The sequence below is a fragment of the Salvelinus alpinus genome, chromosome 27 (assembly GCF_045679555.1).
Source record: "Salvelinus alpinus chromosome 27, SLU_Salpinus.1, whole genome shotgun sequence".
In the NCBI taxonomy this organism is placed as follows: domain Eukaryota; kingdom Metazoa; phylum Chordata; class Actinopteri; order Salmoniformes; family Salmonidae; genus Salvelinus; species Salvelinus alpinus.
The window spans coordinates 27023661-27044748 of NC_092112.1; positions in this window are offsets into that span (position 1 = coordinate 27023661).

Below are 21088 nucleotides of genomic sequence, written 5' to 3' on the forward strand. Positions count from 1 at the left end.
TTGTACTGGAGAGAGGGATTGAGACTGTGATTACTCACCTTTTAAAACTCCATTACCAAAAACAGACGTGTGAAGCAATAATAAAATCAAATGAACGCTGGATAGAAGGGGCTTTTCTTCAGAGTAACCATAACCCTGTATGAAGAAAAACAGACTATGCTGGTCATCCAGAAAATCGAAACTGAAAGGTGTGTTAAAGAAGGACAAGATAAAAGGGGATCCTTTTATGAAACCCCCAGTGGCTCGCGGTGCTGAAATAGCAAGTTGAGTGGTGAGTTAGTAATATTAGAGCAACAGCACACAAAGCAGGCAATGTTGGACAAAGTCCACAGCAAAAAAATCCAATTTAATTCACTTTCAATGAAGCCTAACCGCTGTCTAAACTACCCATTCGGTCCCCTTTTTTCAGCGCTGCTGTCCGTGGTGCTGAATAAACTATTTGACATATCAGGGGGGAGTATTAACTATTCATCACTGCAGATGATCAGTATAAGAGGTAGTAGGTGCATGGTTCTCATTCATAAGCCCACAGATGTTTCCTCACCTCTCTAATTTGTATTACTGTATGATAGGACTCTGGGACATACAGAACACTGGCTCAGTCATTATACAAGGATTATATACCCTGTTGGTCACAGGAACCACTTTCTCCCCACTTCCAAAGGAGATCTTCAGTTAGATGCTGCATAATGTCATACTAAAATGTGATGTCTTACTAATGTGTAGGCTCTGCCCTAATTTATGCACCTGGAGCTGCATGGTAAATGGTCCAGGAACACAAGGAAAGCACAAAGGACAATGCCCAAGGACCACGTCAGCCCTTCCCCCTCTGGGTGGCCAAAATGTCTCTCTGTTACAGTATCCAGAGGACTGACTATAGAAGGTGTGATAGTATTAATACTATAGAATCCATGTTTGAAATCTATCTGAACCTTGTTCACTGAGGAGAACTCTGATGAAATACTCTGAATGATTAGCTATGAAAAGCCAACTGACATTTACTCCTGAGGTGCTGACCTGTTGCACGCTCGACATCCACTGTGATTATTATTATTTGACCCTGCTGGTCACCTATGAACATTTGAACATCTTGGCCATGTTCTGTTATAATTTCCACCTGGCACAGCCAGAAGAGGACTGGCCACCCCTCATAGCCTGGTTCCTCTCTAGATTTCTTCCTAGGGTCTGGCCTTTCTAGGGAGTTTTTCCTAGCCACCGTGCTTCTACACCTGCATTGCTTGCGGTTTGGGGGTTTTAGGCTGGGTTTCTGTACAGCACTTTGACATATCAGCTGATGTAAGAAGGGCTTTATAAATCAATTTGATTTGATTTGATGCTCTATACAGTTGAAGTCGGAAGTTTACATACACTTAGGTTGGAGTCATTAAAACTCGTTTTTGAACCACTCCACAAATTCCTTGTTAACAAGATATAGTTTTGGCAAGTCGGTTAGGACATCTACTTTGTGCATGACACAAGTAATTTTTCCAACAATTGTTGACAGACAGATTATTTCACTGTATCTCAATTCCAGTGGGTCAGAAGTTTACATACACTATGTTGACTGTGCCTTTAAACAGCTTGGAAAATTCCAGAAAATGATGTCATGGCTTCAGAAGCTTCTGATAGGCTAATTGACATAATTTGAGTCAATTGGAGGTGTACCTGTGGATGTATTTCAAGGCCTACCTTCAAACTCAGTGCCTCTTTGCTTGACATCATGGGAAAATCAAAAGAAGTCAGCCAAGACCTCAACAAAATTGTGGACCACCACAAGTCTGGTTCTTCCTTGGGAGCAATTTACAAACGCCTGAAGGTACCACGTTCATCTGTACAAACAATAGAACGCAAGTATAAACACCATGGGACCACGCAGCCGTCATACCGCTCAGGAAGGAGAAGCACTGGGGTGGCGGCATCATGTTGTGGGGTGCTTTGCTGCAGGAGGGACTGGTGCACTTCACAAAATAAATGGCATCATGAGGCAGGAAAATTATGTGGATATATTGAAGCAACATCTCAAGACATCAGTCAGCAAGTTAAAGCTTGGTCGCAAGTGGGTCTTCCAAATGGACAATGACCCCAAGCATACTTCCAAAGCTGTGGAAAAATGGCTTAAGGACACAAAAATGTGCATGTGTCAGCATATGGTCTCACAAGGGGTCTGAGGATCTCATCTCGGTACCTAATGGCAGTCAGGCTACCTCTGGCGAGCACATGGAGGGCTGTGCGGCCCCACAAAGAAATGCCACCCCACACCATGACTGACCCACCGCCAAACCGGTCATGCTGGAGGATGTTGCAGGCAGCAGAACGTTCTCCACGGCGTCTCCAGACTCTGTCACGTCTGTCACATGTGCTCATGTGCTCAGTGTGAACCTGCTTTCATCTGTGAAGAGCACAGGGCGCCAGTGGCGAATTTGCCCATCTTGGTGTTCTCTGGCAAATGCCAAACGTCCTGAACGGTGTTGGGCTGTAAGCACAACCCCGACCTGTGGACGTCGGGCCCTCATACCACCCTCATGGAGTCTGTTTCTGACCGTTTGAGCAGACACATGCACATTTGTGGCCTGCTGGAGGTCATTTTACAGGGCTCTGGCAGTGCTCCTCCTTGCACAAAGGCGGAGGTAGCGGTCCTGCTGCTGGGTTGTTGCCCTCCTACGGCCTCCTCCACGTCTCCTGATGTACTGGCCTGTCTCCTGGTAGCGCCTCCATGCTCTGGACACTACGCTGACAGACACAGCAAACCTTCTTGCCACAGCTCGCATTGATGTGCCATCCTGGATGAGCTGCACTACCTGAGCCACTTGTGTGGGTTGTAGACTCCGTCTCATGCTACCACTAGAGTGAAAGCACCGCCAGCATTCAAAACTGACCAAAACATCAGCCAGGAAGCATAGGAACTGAGAAGTGGTCTGTGGTCACCACCTGCAGAACCACTCCTTTATTGGGGGTGTCTTGCTAATTGCCTATAATTTCCACCTTTTGTCTATTCCATTTGCACAACAGCATGTGAAATTTATTGTCAATCAGTGTTGCTTCCTAAGTGGACAGTTTGATTTCACAGAAGTGTGATTGACTTGGAGTTACATTGTGTTGTTTAAGTGTTCCCTTTATTTTTTTGAGCAGTGTATATATATATATATATATATATAGTAATAATATACTGATATATAAAATATTACTCTCCTACAATGTCATACCACTATGTTCTCACTCGAGGTAACACAAAAGCAACACAGTACATTGGATAGGTGAGTGATTATGTGAAAACATTCTTTATATTATGTTCCTTTTGATTGTGATTGTGTTTGTTCTGTTCTGGTGGCATTAGATGGAGCTGACTGAGAAGATGTACATCAAGAGATTAAAAACAGACACCACACTGAGCAGATTGGAAAGTGATATAAACTATGGATTATAATATCTGTGATAACAAACCACAGGACCTTCAGAAGTACTTCCATCAAATCCTAATGATCTAGGTCATAAACATACAACCGTATAACACCCCTACAAAGTCAGGATTAGTCTACTAAGGATCCACACTATATAAGCAACACTATATAAGCAACACTATTCCTTTTGAGAAAAAACAAGTAAATCAGTTAGTTAAAATAACTTTTCATTCCAATCTGATTTGAATAAAACACGTCCAATTGTATTATTAAATAAGCCGGAACCTTTGGAAAGCAGCCACCGTGATTTGGGAAATTGAAAAGGAGCAAAAGTGTCTACAGAGGGATTGAAATAATAAAAGCATTATTTTGGTACTTGATGTCATTAAAATAAATGGATATCTGCTATGTTCGTGATGTAAGGGCATATTAGGTTGTGTTATTATGTGAATTCACATGGCTTACATTAGTGATTGCATATGGGTCTGTTGCAACTGTACAGAAGATATTTCATCAGAACAGAACGGCTATAAGCTCAGATTTAATGAATTATTAACAGAAATGTATATCCCTTGGAGATGAATAATCAACACAGGAACAGCTGTGGATTATAGCTGTAAGGATAAATGGATGCTTAATACTGTACAAATACACATTCACCTCTGAAGCACCCAGAGTTGCTATTCAAAAACATGTACAGTGCCTATATTATCCCCCTGGTGTGCTCATTTGACTACAAAGCACCGTAGAATGACAATGAGAAGGTTTCTAAACACCAGGGCTGCACATCTGCAAATGAATCCTGACGAAATCGAGATGTTCAGCAGCATTCATAATGATGGATCTTAAGCAGACTTCGCCTCATGTTTCCACACACCACTGGAGCTCATGTGGAAGCAATAACAGCTGGAAGATCACTTTCCTCTGATTGCAAACCAGAAAAGGTGTATTCACAGTCCCACCCCACTATACTACGGCTCACACACACAGAGTGTGTTTGAATAGGTGGATAAAGAGCACATAGAAGGGGCCAGAAAGAACAGATAGGCTCCACTGTAAACCCAGATACAAACACACTGCAATCTATTTAATGGACTTCCTATTATTCTAAACCCCAGTCAATCTAAGAGAGGGGGCTTTTACTTGGTCAATGGTAAACAAATACACAATGAGACAACATGAGGAAGGAGTCGATGCTGTACTTCATAACATGATGCTTCAGTATGACTTGTGAGGAGAGGGGATGATATGACAGTCTTATCTGTACAGCGTCAAGTGTCATCAGTTTCCAGTGTCTCCATGGCCACCCCCCACGCCTCCCCCTCTTCCACTGCACAGGAGAGCTGTTTTCAGCTGAAGACGTCCGGTTCTCCCCTTATCCTGATGTGACAGTCATGACAGAGAGTATTGCACCAGCCCAACACTGTAATCGAATTGAGCACAGGGAAGGGTGCTCTCTCCCGCCCTCTCATGTTAAATGCATTTGTATAAGATAGGCTATGTGTAGACTCAGCTGGATGTGTCTAGATCATGCAGAGCCCTATTTTTTTCTGGGATGACAACCACTGGCAGGGTACAAGACGAAGGGTTTATGGACTTGTCTGGTCACATACAGTACAGTAGATGGCTGCTGATCTGCCATGCTACAGAAGGCTATATGGTTGTGCATGTGTATAATACACCAAGAGACAAGTGCAGTATATCACCTGCCTTCCCTGCATAGCTTCACTGGGACCAAATGACACATTCACACAGCTTCACTAAAAGCCCAAACCATTCATCCATTTATTGTGCATCCTTCGTTAAAGGTTTATACACAGTATATATTGAGTTCTGTGATGAGCATGTACACCTTTGAAAATTCAAAAATGGTTTGTGATCGTGATGTAGCTCGTGATTTTTACAAGCAGACTGGTAATGAGTTGTAACCCACTGAGAGACAGGTTACAGGAGAGATGAGACAAATTATTATAATTATGATACAAATAGGTACAGGGAGTTCTCTCTCCTACATGGAAGTGTCAAGTTGGCTGAACATAACATTAGTGAGTACGGTTACATGCACACAATAATGCGGTTATTGTGGATAGGCAGATTAATATAAAAGTTCGATTAAAGCGTTTACATGCTTTGCAAGAATGATTTCCCTAATAATCCTGTTTACATGTACACATCAGAAATCAGACTACCTAATAGTAGCCAATCAGAATAAACGTTCTACCACAGCGACCATGTTAATTTTGGGAAGCATATTTGATTTTGAGTTCAGATATATAAAGTTTGTACCGGTATGTGAAAACTACTTATACATCCAGTTGTTCCGAACTCACTTCACATGCGCTAAAGAGGGAGGTCTGCTCCGCAGATCAAAATAACAGTGCTGGAAATGCAGATTAAGGTGTTTACATGTCCTAGTAATTCGAAAGATTACTCAGAAAACCAGTTGTTTTAAATCGGGGTATGCTTACTTAGATTTTGACCGTACGTCGATTAAGATAAGCATCGTACGGTGCTTACATGACTATTGCATAATCTGCCTACTGCCAAAATCTGTTTAATATCGAATTATTGGTGTGCATGTAAACGTACTCAGTGATTTAAGAGGGAAACGCAGGAATCATAACTCATAATCCCTATTTAATATCACACATGGTTGTTATGTAGGCCCTAAAACTAAGATTAAATTACCTCAGATGAGGCGCATCCAAAGCCCCATCTGCATGTTTCTTTCCAAATTAATCCTGAAAGCAGTGTCCTAACTGAATATGTCTGTTGGCATATCACTTCAGGCATTTATTAATCGAGGTGTCAAATTAGATTCATGATTTACTGAGATTCTGAAAGCAAGTAGATGCAGGGTATCAAACTGAAAATGCAGTCTATGCTAAAATACCCTCTTAAATTATTTAGTTTGATATCATATTTACTCAACATTCCTTTCAGGGGAGGCTGTGGCTTTCTAGAGTAAACACAGTTCTGAATACTCTAGATACCAAATGCAGCTCAGGAGTTTAGGCCTGCATCATGTTCCCTATCATTGAAATGGGATGTTCTGGTGCGGCTCGGGCCATTTAGGGTATTGATTGAAGACCTGGTAGCTGAGAGATGTAGATGTTATATTTGATTGTATTTTTGATTGTGTATTTTTGTGTATTTTAACTGTTGCTTGTATTCTATAAAGTATGTAAATTGTCAAATGCAGGGTCTCCCTGTTGAAATAAAGGTACAATCAAAATAGCAAGAATGGCATACAGAACCAATCCTACTATAGGGTTCCCAAAATAGTATATGAATTGACGTGGCCTAAAGACGTCTCACATCGAATCTTTCAAGAACACTTAATATCATATTCCATCAAAACCAAACGTTGGCAAGTCTCCAAGTCTTGGTGTAAATTATTCCTGGAGAATGAAAACAAAAATATAAATGTTTCTTAATCATATAACAAAAACTACTTCAAAAAGGGCAGTCACATTCCTTCTAAAGATGTACAACAGTGGAGGCTGGTGGGAGGAGGAATAGGAGGATGGGCTCATTGTAATGGCTAGAATGGAATGAATGGCATGGTAACAAACACAAAGTGGATGGAAACCACGTTTGACTCCGTTCCATTAATTCCATTCCAGCCCCTCCTCCAATAGCTCCTCCCACCAGCCTCCTCAGATGTACAACATATGGTCCTATAACCGATTCATGCTATTGAAATGGTCAGTGAGGGCTTGAAACTGATGTCCGTGAATAGGATCTCGGGCAATAAATCCAGATTGGTCTTGAGTCGAGGTTTCCTCTGCCAAGCCGTGGATGTGTGGCATATGTAAAAAGCCTGTCACTATGCTATCTATCAAGCTCTAGCTCACAGGTCAGAGGCTTGGTCACATGCCAAGTCCCCTCAGGCATCAGCTGGAGGAAGGGGAAAAGTCCCCTCAGGCATCAGCTGGAGGAAGGGGAACTAGGGGGATCTCAAGGGTACACTTAGTAGACACTACGCAAAATAAATATCTTGGTCCCAAGCCATCACATATCACTTTGTGTATAATTGAATGTTTTTTGTGTTCTGGGCAGTCCTTTCAACCCAAAGAATGCTTAGACAGAATGTTTTAACATAATTGACTCATTCATCAGTTATGGTAAGGCATGTCAGCAAATTGTGCTAAATAAAACCAAACTGAGTTCAATGTTGCAGTGTTTAAATTGATGTGTGGGTGGTATTCTATCATTATACACATGAGATAAATGTACCATTTATACTTCTGTTGTATTTTTTGGGCCTGGTTTAACCAGGAAACAACAAATGATTAACTCACGAATCCGTCTCACCGGCTGGCACATTCAGCAGTCTATGGCCATCAAAACACATTTTTGTCGTCTTTGTTTCCCCCGGACAACCATAACTGGTTTGGTCAAGTTCCATAGTCAACACAAACATACTCAGAAACAGTTTATCCCATGGCCTCTTCCTCATACTGTATACATATTTCACCCTCTGGTAGTATCTAAATTGTTGCTGTTGACAACCAATGTTAGCAGTCAAAACAGGCAAAACTCTTCCCGGAAACGACTCAGAGGCACAACACGTCACAGTTGCACTCGAGACATAATAAGAGCTGACTGTACATTTATGATCTTCCCAAGAATTGAATGCAGCAGTAAAATTATTGTGATTGCCACATTAACTTTGTTGAGCCGCAATGGAGGTCTTGTAATATTTCACTCAAAGAAAAACCAAAACGGCTGAACTTGACGTTAAGATGACAGGTAATTGATAGCTTAACACACATTGCCTTGTCTTACCTTGACGTCCTCTATAAACCCCCATTCATCACATTAATGCAGCCATCAAGATATGATGGTTTGATATGATGGGTGAGATATGGAGCAGGTTTTTACCGTTACAGTTTATTGGACACCCTCATAAAGAATGCATTGACATGTCATCTATCGCACAGCTAATGTAAATAGCTGCATACGCACATAGCTATACAACATTGCTGGTACAGGGAGAGCGGTACATTTGTGAGACAGAGCAGTGCAGAGTGTGTGTGATACAAACATATGGAGGATAAATGAACAATCCTTGATTAATACTGCACCAAAACACTGACCTGCTAATGAATGCTTAGAGACACTCCCACATAGGACTCTTTCAGTCACTTTCTAATCCAGTCCTGGGAAGGTACTGAGGCCCCATGTAATGAGCACTGCAGTTTTATTCACCAAGTATCCCAACACAGACAATTGTTAATCCCCCAAATTCATCAATGAGATTTGCTTTTCAGAGTACATCCGAGAGCTTAGAATGGGTCATTTCATAGCTAGATCCCAGCATGATGCAAAGGGCCTCAATTTGACCTTAAGAAAAGTGGGTTGAAAACCACCAAGTACACTGCTGGTCTGTATTGGCTGTTTAATTTGTCAGCATCTTGTCCATAGTCTGAAATATCAAACAGTCCTGTTGTCTTGTCCTTATCTGGGATCATGGTGTGGAATGTCAATGCACACTCTGCTAAACCCAACAAATGCTAATGAGCTGAATCTATTATGCTGGCTAATATGACTTAAAATGTCAGAGTCCATCTAAACCTGACTATACTATTTGGCTTTGGAAAGCACTGATAGGCCAATGTACTGTAAAGTGATTTGATTTGGATTAATATAGTCATCTAATAATCTCATTAGAATAATATAACAAAGGATGTCAGGATTGGTTAGAATTTCCAGTGGGAAAGTACACTGTTGTCATGTCTACTTTGATGCAATAGGAAATTGTTAAAAATGAACCCTCAATTCCTTTTTAAAGTTGTTTTATAAACTGGTATAATATTTGGTTCTATACAAAATACTACCAATGTCGCTCTGGCCAAAATTGGTGCACAATATGGGGAATGGGGTGTCATTTAAGAATTGTCCAGAAATCATAAATGTGAAAACATTAAACTTACATAGGCTGCCTGAAGGGTGTGATTTTGTCCTTGGAATTATAAATGAAACAATAATTTTCAGGGAAACTTTACCACAGCTGTTAAAAACATGCAAAGTTAACGTTCAAGGTGAAAGCCTGCCTAAGAAGAATCTCATTAAAGAAGGTAATGAAAATGTGATGGAAGCATTTTGTTTTCACCTGCAGCTTTTGGGTTGTGAACTGTCACAATATGGCCATATCATATTCATTAATTCTTCAGAAAAGTCCTATAAAACTGATGCACTGCATCAGCCTGACAATTACACCTCCTGGCTTTCTATTCATTCCCTCTCATATTGAATGTTTATTTTCTAGAAACTAGAGCGCAGTCGGAATAACGAAGTACCTATGACCTCAGATGAAGTGGAATCTCTCGCTCTGATTGAAGAGTATATTCATTTCAGATGTGACAGGGACTAAAAACTCCAGCTAAATCATTTGTATATTGACAGGTCACAGTTATCAGCCCACGTATGTGGTACAGCTGGTAGTGCAGCTTATTCATCATCACACAGTGCTGCTGAAAACATTTGACATGTCACATAAGTGAGAGAATCAAACGGTATGTGCAGCGGGAGAGAACATACTTATGGCAATCTTGTGCGAGCATAATTACACTTTCCTCTCTCAACTTCTGAACACTGGCTGCTGCTAAGTGCTGCTTGTGGTGATACTAATTACTATTAATTATCACTTCAGGCATGTTTCAATGCCAAAGTCCCTCAGGTGGCCTGACTCTGTCACCCCTCTGTCTGCACCATCCTAAGAGAGTTTCAGTGGAAGGGAGGGGAGAGGTCAGTGGTTTGTCCCACACCACGGAGCAGCGGAGTTGTGCATGGAATTCTCCAGGCTGCCTGGGTTGAGGGGCGTCCCGGTCATCTGTGGGGGAAGAGGGCAATGTAATCTCTGGGAGCCCCAGAGTGACTGCATCGGTTATTATTACATCATGTGACACAGTTTACTGACCCCGCTGTTCCAAGTAGAGATGTTTCTCTCATCCCCTTGACAACGCAGTAACTTCAAGAGAAGCAGCGTGCCTGAAAACCCCAGTGTTTCATTATGGATAATCAAAGTCTTTAAAAAATAAATATAGTGGTTTACTTGCAGTCAGTGAGACTGTTATAGTGGTACTAAGCAGGAATCCAGATGTAATAATAAAGCCAGACAGTTTCTTTGTGTTGTAGGCTGTCCTCTCCCCACAGAAATCGATGTTAAGGCCAATGGAGAAATAAGGAAGGGTTATGTTTTCATCTCCAAACTGCGCCAAATGGTGGTATTGATATTTTCCTCTTATCAGTTGCGAGGACAGAGATCTATTGAAGCCAAGCGTTTAGTTCAGGTTGTTTGGTTTTGTCTGCAACAGGGAGAGTAGAGGAGGAAGAGTGTGTTCAGTTTGTTTGGTTTTGTCTGCAACAGGGAGAGTAGAGGGGGAGGAAGAGTGTGTTCAGTTTGTTTGGTTTTGTCTGCAACAGGGAGAGTAGAGGGGGAGGAAGAGTGTGTTCAGTTTGTTTGGTTTTGTCTGCAACAGGGAGAGTAGAGGGGGAGGAAGAGTGTGGGATAAATGAATATTCAAGGGTGATGAGCAACACACTGGCAAAAAGGTGGAAAGGTACTTACAGCAAGGCAGTAGATGAGATCAATAACAAAATAAAACATAATACATTACTTTATAGGACATAGGCTTATTTTCAGAGGCAGCCTGAATATGTAGCCAGCCGTTAAGCATCGGCTTAGTTGATTGGTGATTACATAGTAGCATCCCTCACAGTGAGCAGAGGACCACGACCTCAAAATCTCATGGTGGCATAATCTCTGACTCCCTATTGTGCTGCAAAGTTATGTAATTCCTAAATTCATTCAAACTCCACATAAATACATTGTTACTGTCTCCAAACACTTCAAGGATTATGCTTACACTTTTTAGGGTTGTGGATGTGAACACTGGAATAGTAATCTTGGTTGCCCAAATAGCTTTTCACCGTTACATCCTTATATGAAACATTGTTTTTACTCCTGGATAGGCAGGATATACACTTTTATAGATTGTCATATTTGAGGTATTGCCTTTCTCTCTTGCTGGTTAAAAAAACGAAACAAATTCAATCTCCTCCCTGATCAATATTTTGCATATGGAAATACCTTCCCTTTGCGGAAACATCCGCACCAGTTCCAGTTCCCTTCTGACGAGAGCTTAAGAATGTTGGCTGTCTCACTATATGCATATGCCCTTCTGTTTACACCCGCCCTAATTTTTATTCATTCTGGCTCCCCTATCTATCGGAATAAAATGGCAGTGCGTTTAGTAACATTAAGTTATTTTTGTGGCATTATGATTAAAAAAAAATATATATATATTTTTTTAAATCATCCAATGTCTCAGGGTCCGCACAGAGACAAGGAGGGCTGGGGCTCCTGGATAAAACAGTGACACCTCCACAGAAGGGAGAGATGAAGACAAACACAAGCCACAACATCAGCCGCTGCACTGAGTCTCTCAGGAGGGTGGCAACATGCCACTATGGCGTCCCCGCTCCAACGAGTCTATAATGCAGTCCTCAAAGTCAAAGAGGGTGCAGGAAAGGACTTGGTTGTTTAGGTTGGCAAAGAATGACTGAGCAAAGTGTAGGGCTAGGATTCGGCTTAGTTTTAGGCAATGACTTGGGTTAACACCATGAACGTTGTGATACCTATGGCTATTTTCAATCATCAGGCAAACAAACAACCAGTGGTAAACCAAAAGCTCTTTGAGTGGCAACATTTCACTCCGCTCCCTGAAGGATTTCACTCTGTTCCCTGAAGGATTTCACTCTGCTCCCTGAGGTTTCTTGAAGGTTACAATAACAAACAAAACACTTCAGACCTGCGGAATTAGAACTCAAAACACTTGTCTGGGGCTTCATGACCTTTTGGTTACAAAGGCTGTTCCAGAGGGTCCCAACATGTTGCTCTACATGGGAATCAGCATACATTATGCTATTAATAGGGGACTGTCCTCTGAGGAGAAAATGCACTGATAGGATTTCAGATGATCTTCCCTGTAAAACCAGAATATGTTACATTGGAAATATCTGGTTCTCTCTAGCTAACATAAAAATAATAATTATTAAAAGAGCTTGCACAATTTCGGCTCCAGTCAACCTACATGGGTCAATGTAAGTCAATAGGTAGAAAGAAACAGAGACATTTGTGGTAAAGGTGCTGTCTAAGACGCTTTTGGGTATTTTTTACTGGGTGTATATTGAGTAAACCCCTGCACCTGAGTCTGCGTTATTGAGCAATATTGCAATGGAAGCACACACATGAAAATAGACCGCAATTCGAATAGCTTACATAAACCGATAGGATCAGCCAACAATCGTATCACCACAGCTTACACACAAACCGCGGTAGAGTAATGATTGATTCCATCACTGGAGCACATACACAGAGATGGAGAAATACTGCCATTGTGCGACTGGTTGCTATGGAAAAACACTTGCCTGCATGTTGATTTCTCAAACTTTGAAGTTCACACTTAAACACCAGAGTATAAAAGCAATGGGTAATTAATATTTAATGTACATCAGTTAGGAATTATACAGCGGCCTTCTCACAGAGCCTTTGATTCTGCCACATGAATGGTCAAGCCTGCAGCTAGAGGAGCTTGGATGCGTAATGCATGGGGCTAAAAGTGATGGAGCAAAAATCCACTTGAGTCAACATGGCCAATTCCTTGAGGCTGGTAGCTACGATAGCCTAATTCACAAAGGTAGTAAACATTTTATTTGGTAGGATTTGTTTTAGCTCACACAAAAATGGTCCTGTGTTCATATAATCAGGACAAAATAACAGTATGTACCATTTCTTTTGTATTCTAATTCATTCAGGTAACAACATTTGTCTTTCTTGGAACTTCCTGTCCAGTTATAGGAAGTCTAGATTACCGTAAAGGTTGTGTAAATTGATTGATCAGAGCCCTTTAATTTCATTGAGGGCCTGAGCCTGCCAGCCTTCTGAAATAATTATTACTGAATTATTCTTCCAATTACAGTAACATAGGAACAACTTACATTTAAATGTTTAAATTTTAGTCATTTAAAAGATGCTCTTCAACTCAACTGTGTTTTCTGGACTACACTCCCTACAAGCCCTCATAATGATGTGTGAAAGGAAAATGATCACAGTGTATTACCCATGATGAATTACCTGTAGCAGAGCTCTGAACTCGGCAGGTGGGTTGTTGCTGCAGGTGTTGAGTGGGTGGCATGCGGCGCATGTTTCCCTGCATGAAGCTCCCGACTGAAAGGCTGCCGCTGACAATCCAGCAGCGTGTGTAGAGAAGACACACGGATTCTTCTGGGACTGGTGCAGTACAGGATAGTAAACAAGGAAGAGATTGGAGACTGGGTCAACAAGTTCAGTCAAGTTGTGGAAAGTCTTTTGCTATGTCATTTCAAACACGTAGTCTAATCAAATATTGTTTTCAATAGTTTTTCACATCAAATCAAATTAATTTATCTAGCCCTTCGTACATCAGCTGATATCTCAAAGTGCTGTACAGAAACCCAGCCTAAAACCTCAAACAGCAAGCAATGCAGGTGTAGAAGCACGGTGGCTAGGAAAAACTCCCCAGAAAGGCCAAAACCTAGGAAGAAACCTAGAGAGGAACCAGGCTATGAGGGGTGGCCAGTCCTCTTCTGGCTGTGCCGGGTGGAGATTATAACAGAACATGGCCAAGATGTTCAAATGTTCATAAATGACCACATTTGAGGCATTGGTTAGGTATATACAGAGAATACTGAGTCAGAGTGTGCAACACAGCAATAAAGGGTATGCTGTATGAAAGATACCGTCATATTCAAACATTGCTTTATGATTGTGTAGATCTACAGTAGTCATAATTTATGGATGTAATCTTGTCAAACCTCATACATCATAGTCTGTACAATGTGTCCCATTCAACTCCATAGTATTCAGACCCCTTGACTTGTTCCACATTTTGTTAGGTTACAGCCTTATTGTAAAATTGATTAAATAATTTTTTTCCCCCTCATCAATTTACACACAATAGCCCATAATGACAAAGCAAAAATAGTTTTAGAAATTTTCGCAAATGTATTAAAAATAAAAACTGAAATATTAAATTAACACAAGTATTCAGACCCTTTACTCAGTACTTTCTGGAAGATCTCCCATCCCACAGAGGAACTAGAGCTCCGTCAGAGTGACCGTCGGGTTCTTGGTCACCTCCCTGACCAAGGCCCTTCTACCCTGATTGCTCAGTTTGGCCAGCTCTAAGACGAGTCTTGGTGGTTCCAAATTTCTTCCATTTAAGAATGATGAAGGCCACTGTGTTCTTGGGGATCTTCAATGCTGCAAAAATGTTTTGGTACCCTTCCCCAGGTCTGTGCCTTGACACAATCCTGTCTCGGCGCTGTAAGGACAATTCCTTCGACCTCATGGCTTGGTTTTTGCTCTGACATCCACTGTCAACTGTGGGACCTTATATAGACAGGTGTGTGCCTTTCCAACTCATGTCCAATCAATTTAATTTACCACAGGTGGACTTCAAACAAGTTGTAGAAACATCTCAAGGATGATCAAAGGAAACAGGATGCACCTGAGCTCAATTTCGAGTCTCATAGCAAAAGGTCTGTATACTTATGTAAATAAGGTATTTCTGTTTTTAATTTGTAAATAAAAAAAATAGCTAAAATGTTTAAATACCTGTTTTCACCTTGTCATTATGGGGTATTGTGTGTAGATTGATGAGGAATTGTATTTATTTAATCCATTTCAGAATAAGGCTGGAAAATGTGGAAAATGTCAAGCGGTCTGAATACTTTCCGAAGGCACTGTATAGACTTCACAGCCTCCATTTCTCCTCAACAGGAAGCCCCGTTAACTCCATTGAGGGGAAATAACAATGATAAGTTAATGCTTCCTAGTGCAGAGAAAAAGATGCATGGAAGCCTCTGATGTAGAATTAGATAATACAGACCTCACATGCCTTAGTGTGCTTTGATGTGATCATTTCTGCTCTGCTTTTTATTTTACGAATGCCCCCTTCCTTCAAAAACTAGGTTGGCACATTCTTTGTTTGAGCCTCACTGCATGCAAAGCAAACAGTCCAGTAGGCCTACAAATTAGAATATGTTCTAGTCTTATTAAAACATTTCAAAATAATTTGTTTGATTTCTGTCAGGGAGGAACAAAATGGAATGTGAGGGAGTTTAAACTCCCACTCCAATTAGTGACCCTTTTCACTGAATATATCCAGCCTCCTCTCTCTCTCTCTCTTCAGCTACACAAATGAGTCCATCTTGCCTGGGGGACAAGGTGGCGATGGTGGTTGAATCAGTGGTTATATTTGGACTATATAGCTAAAGAGGGAGCAAGGAGAAATTACACAGCTGGGTGACATGGCCTACTTAACATCTGATTGGATGCAAAGCTTAACTGGGTACACAACCAACACTAGTAACTGCTTCTGCCTCTCAGAACTCTCTGGAAGAGTCACGCAAACACAGGATCTTTCCTGAAAAGATTCAAATATTGACGTTAGATTGCATTGAAAGGAAATAGAAAATAATATCCAGGATGATTGGTTGTCAGCAGATTGCTGCAACAAGCATCTAACGTCAAAGCAACCATGTTTTGTCATTTCAATTTTCTTTTGAATTGCTCCATAGACAAATAGTATTGTGAATGTGTCAATGTCATCATAAGGCAGCAGTACTGTAAAGATGTAATGACTTGTAAGCAACCAATCTGGACAAAAGTACAAGTTAGGGCAGCGTTTCCCAAACTCTGTCCTTGGTATCCAAGGGGTGGATGTTTTGTTTTTTGCTTGATGATTAGGCGATTATATGAATCAGCTGTGTAAAACCAAAATGTGCACCACTTGGGGTCCCGAGAACTGAGTTGAGTAAATCCTGGCTTAGGGAAATCCCCTGAATGTGAGTGAAAAACATGTCAAAGCAGAGCTACTCTTTTCTAGGGAATGTTGCTTGTTCCAAAACAAATCATCACATAACAGAATCATGAGATGAAGGACTACTGTAAGTGATTGGCATGTGGTGGGATAAGGCGGGCCTCATTTTACATAAGGGTCGTTCTTGAGTTGCCGTGCCATTTGGGCATGGCATTTTTGGGGGGGGGGATTACTTCCTTTTTTCTAGATTATTTATTTTAATTATTTGGGTATTTTACCATTCTAAATCAAATAATATGACAGCTTAATTACTTAATGTACCATTGTGATAACATTGTGCCACCAGTAAGAGTAGTAACACCAATGACAGTAACAAAAATGACACATTTTAACCTCTCTAGGCTAGGTGGGACACTACCGTCCCACCTGACCAACATCCAGTGAAAGTGCAGGGCGCCAAATTCAAACAACAGAAATCTCTAACAAGATAAACTTCTTGTTAATCCAACCACAGTGTCCGATTTCAAAAAAGGCTTTACGGCTAAAGCATACATTGCGATTATCTGAGGACAGTGCCTAGTCACAGAAAACATACAGCCATTTTCCAGCCAAAGAGAGGAGTCACAAAAAGCAGAAATAGAGATAAAATGAATCACTAACCTTTGATGATCTTCATCAGATGGCACTCATAGGACTTCATGTTACACAATACATGTATGTTTTGTTCGATAAAGTTCATATTTATATCCAAAAATCTCAGTTTACATCGGCACGTTATGTTCAGTAATGTTTTGCCTCCAGAATATCCGGTGATTTTGCAGAGAGCCACATCAATTTACAGAAATACTCATCATAAACGTTGATGACCGATACAAGTGTTTTATATAGAATTAAAGATAAACTTCTCCTTAATGCAACCGCTGTGTCAGATTTCAAAAAAGCTTTACGGCAAAAGCACACCATGCGATTATCTGAGTACAGCGCTCAGCCACCAAAACAAGCCATACAGATACCCGCCATGTTGTGGAGTCAATAAAAGTCAGAAATAACGTTATTGTCACGCCCTGACCTTAGTTATCTATGTTTTCTTTATTATTTTGGTTAGGTCAGGGTGTGACGAGGGTGGGTATGCTTGTTTTGAATTGTCTAGGGTTTTTTGTATGTCTAGGGGTGTTGGTAAGTCTGGGCATATGTATGTCTATGGTGGCCTGAATTGGTTCCCAATCAGAGGCAGCTGTTTATCGTTGTCTCTGATTGGGGATCATATTTAGGTTGCCATTTTCCCTTTTGGTCTTGTGGGTTCTTATTCTATGTTTAGTTGCCTGTCTGCACTAGCCATATTAGCTTCACGGTTCATTTTGTTATTTTGTTCGTTTTGTTCAGTGTTCATTCTTTAAATAAAGAAGAATGTACGCTTATCACGCTGCGCCTTGGTCTCCTCCCTACGACGGCCGTGACAGTTATAAATATTCACTTACCTTTGATGATCTTCATCGGAATGCACTCCCAGGAATCCCAGTTCCACAATAAATGTTTGTTTTGTTCAATGAAGTCCATCTTTATGTCCAAATACCTCCTTTTTGTTCACTAATCCAAATGCACAAGGCGCGGGCACTAAATCCAGACGAAAAGTCAAAAGAGTTCCATTACAGTTCGTAGTAACATGTCAAACGATGTATATAATCAATCTTTAGGATGTTTTTATCATAAATCTTCAATAATGTTTCAACCGGACAATTCCTTTGTCATTAGAAAGGAAAGGGAACGGAGCTCGTGCTCACGGCTGTGCGCGATAAACAACTCATAGCTTTCAGCTGAGCCATCTACTGTGACTGGTCTTATTCTCTCCCCTTTCACAATAGAAGCCTGAAACAACTTTCTAAAGACTGTTGACATCTAGTGGAAGCCTTAGGAAGTGCAATCTGATCCCATTTACACTGTATATTGGATAGGCAATCACTTGAAAAACTACAAACCTCAGATTTTCCACTTCCTGGTTGAATTTTTCTTAGGTTTTCGCCTGCCATATGAGTTCTGTTATACTCACAGACATCATTCAAACAGTTTTAGAAACTTCAGAGTGTTTTCTATCCAAATCTACTTATGATATGCATATCCTAGCTTCTGGGCCTGAGTAGCAGGCAGTTTACTCTGGGCACGCTTTTCATCCGGACGTGATAAATACTGCCCCCTATCCCAAAGATTAAGTAATTGGGGAGTTTTCCTTTCAAAAAAGTGATATGATTAATCGTTTTGCACACAATGTAATTTCCCTTAATTGAAATTGAGTAACACCAATGACACTTTGAATTTATACACACCAAATGATCAACTGAATTCTAAAATGTATGACATACTTAAAGAGTCTGATTAGCTAATTATTACATTTTATAAACTGGGTGGTTTGACCCCTGAATGCTGATTGGCTGACAGCCGTGGTATCAGACCGTATACCACAGGTATGACAAAACATGTATTTTTACTGCTCTAATTACGTTAGTAATCAGTTTCTAACAGCAATAAGGCGTGTCGAGGGTTAGTGATATATGGTCAATATACCACGACTAAGGGTTGTTCCTAAGAACAGTCCTTAGCCGTGGTATATTGGCCATATATCACATCTCCTCGTGCCTTATTGCTTATGTAACGGATGTGAAATGGCTAGCTAGTTAGCGGTGGTGCGCTAGCAGCCTTTCAGTCGGTTACGTCACTTGCTCTGAAACCTAGAAGTAGTGGTTCCCCTTGCTCTGCAAGGGCCGCGGCCTTTGTGGAGCGATGGGTAACGATGCTTTGTGGGCGACCGTTGTTGATGTGTGCAGAGGGTCCCTGGTTCGCGCCCGAGTCGGGGCGAGGGGACGCCATAAAGTTATACTGTTACACTTAATTATATAGACCCTTCCCCCAATAACAGTTTGCCACTAGAGGGAATGTTTAAAGAGATTGCTAAACGCTAAATGGGATTTGTGCCACAAATGCATTTGGAAACAGTGCCAGGGGAATAAAACCAAAACATGGATTGCTGTCATACCTTGTCCATAGACTGCTTATAGGGTAAGGAACCAAATGTGTCATTTTGTAATTTGAATTATCCCTTTAAGGTCCTAGTATCTCTTCCAACATAACTAAGGGAAAACTATTATATTTGTAAAACAATATATATATATTTAAGAGCATTCTTTGGGTTTTATCTAGTGGTTAGAGCATTGGACTTGTAACCGAAAGGTTGCTAGATCGAATCCCTGGCTGACAAGGTAAAAAACTGTCGATCTGCCCATGAACAAGGCAGTTAACCCACTGTTCCTAGGCCGTCATTGAAAATAAGAATTTGTTCTTAACTGACTTGCCTAGTTAAATAAAGATCAAATTAAAATATATTAAATACCTTTGTTTACTTTCTAGCACTCAACATAATGAATAGATATAGCTAAATCCCCCAAATCTCACTACAACTCCATTGTATTGATTATTTTAATTTCATTATGCTGTATATACAGTGCATTCGGAAAGTATTCAGACCCCCCCCCCCCACATTTCGTTACATTACAGCCTAATTCTAAAATGGATGAAATCGTTTTTTCCCCCTCAATCTACACAAAAATAAAGGTAAAACAAATAAAAATACCCCATAATGACAAAGCAAAAACTTTTTTTGAAATATTTGCAAATGTATTCAATTACAAAAAAATGAAATATCACATTTACATAAGCATTCAGACCCTTTACTCAGTACTTTGTTGACGCACCTTTGGCAGCGATTACAGCCTCGAGTCTTCTTGGGTATGACGCTACAAGCTTGGCACATCTGTATTTGGGGAGTTACTCCCATTCTTCTCTGCAGACCCTCTCAAGCTCTGTCAGGTTGGATGGGGAGTGTCGCTGCACAGCTATTTTCAGGTCTCTCCAGAGATATTCGATCAGGTTCAAGTATGGGCTCTGGCTGGACCACTCAAGGATATTCAGAGACTTGTCCCTAAGCCAATCCTGCATTGTCTTGGCTGTGTGCTTAGTGTTGTTGTCCTGTTGGTCCTGAGCACTCTGGAGCAGGTTTTCATCAAGGATCTCTCTGTACTTTCGCTCCGTTCATCTTTCCCTCGATCCTGACTAGACTCCCAGTCCCTGCCTCTGAAAAACATCCCCACAGTTTCCTCCAGACGTGACGCTTGGCATCCAGGCCAAAGAGCTCGATCTTGGTTTCATCAGACCAGATAATTTTGTTTCTCATGGCCTGAGTCATTTAGGTGCCTTTTGGCAAACTCCAAGCGGGCTGTCATGTGCCTTTTACTGAGGAGTGGCTTCCGTCTGGCCACTCTACCAGAAAGGTCTGATTGATAGAGTGCTGCAGAGATGGTTGTCCTTCTGGAAGGTTCTCCCATCTCCACAGAGGAAGTCTAGAGCTCTGTCAGAGTAAACATCGGGTTCTTTGTCACCTCCCTGACCAAGGCCCTTCTCCCCGATTGCTCAGTTTGGTCGGGCGGCCAGCTCTAGGAAGGGTGTTGGTGGTTCCAAACTTCTTCCATTTAACAATGATGGAGGCCACTGTGTTCTTGGGGACCTTCAAACCTGCAGACATTTGTTGGTACCCTTCCCCAGATCTGTGCCTCGACACAATCCTGTCTGGGTGCTCTACGGACAATTCCTTTGACCTCATGGCTTGGTTTTTGCTCTGACATGCAATGTCAACTGCGGGACCTTATATCGACAGGTGTGTGCCTTTCCAAATCATATCCAATCATTTTAATTTACCACAAGTGGACTCCAATCAAGTTGTAGAAACATCTCAAGGATGATCAATGGAAACAGGATGTACCTGAGCTCAAT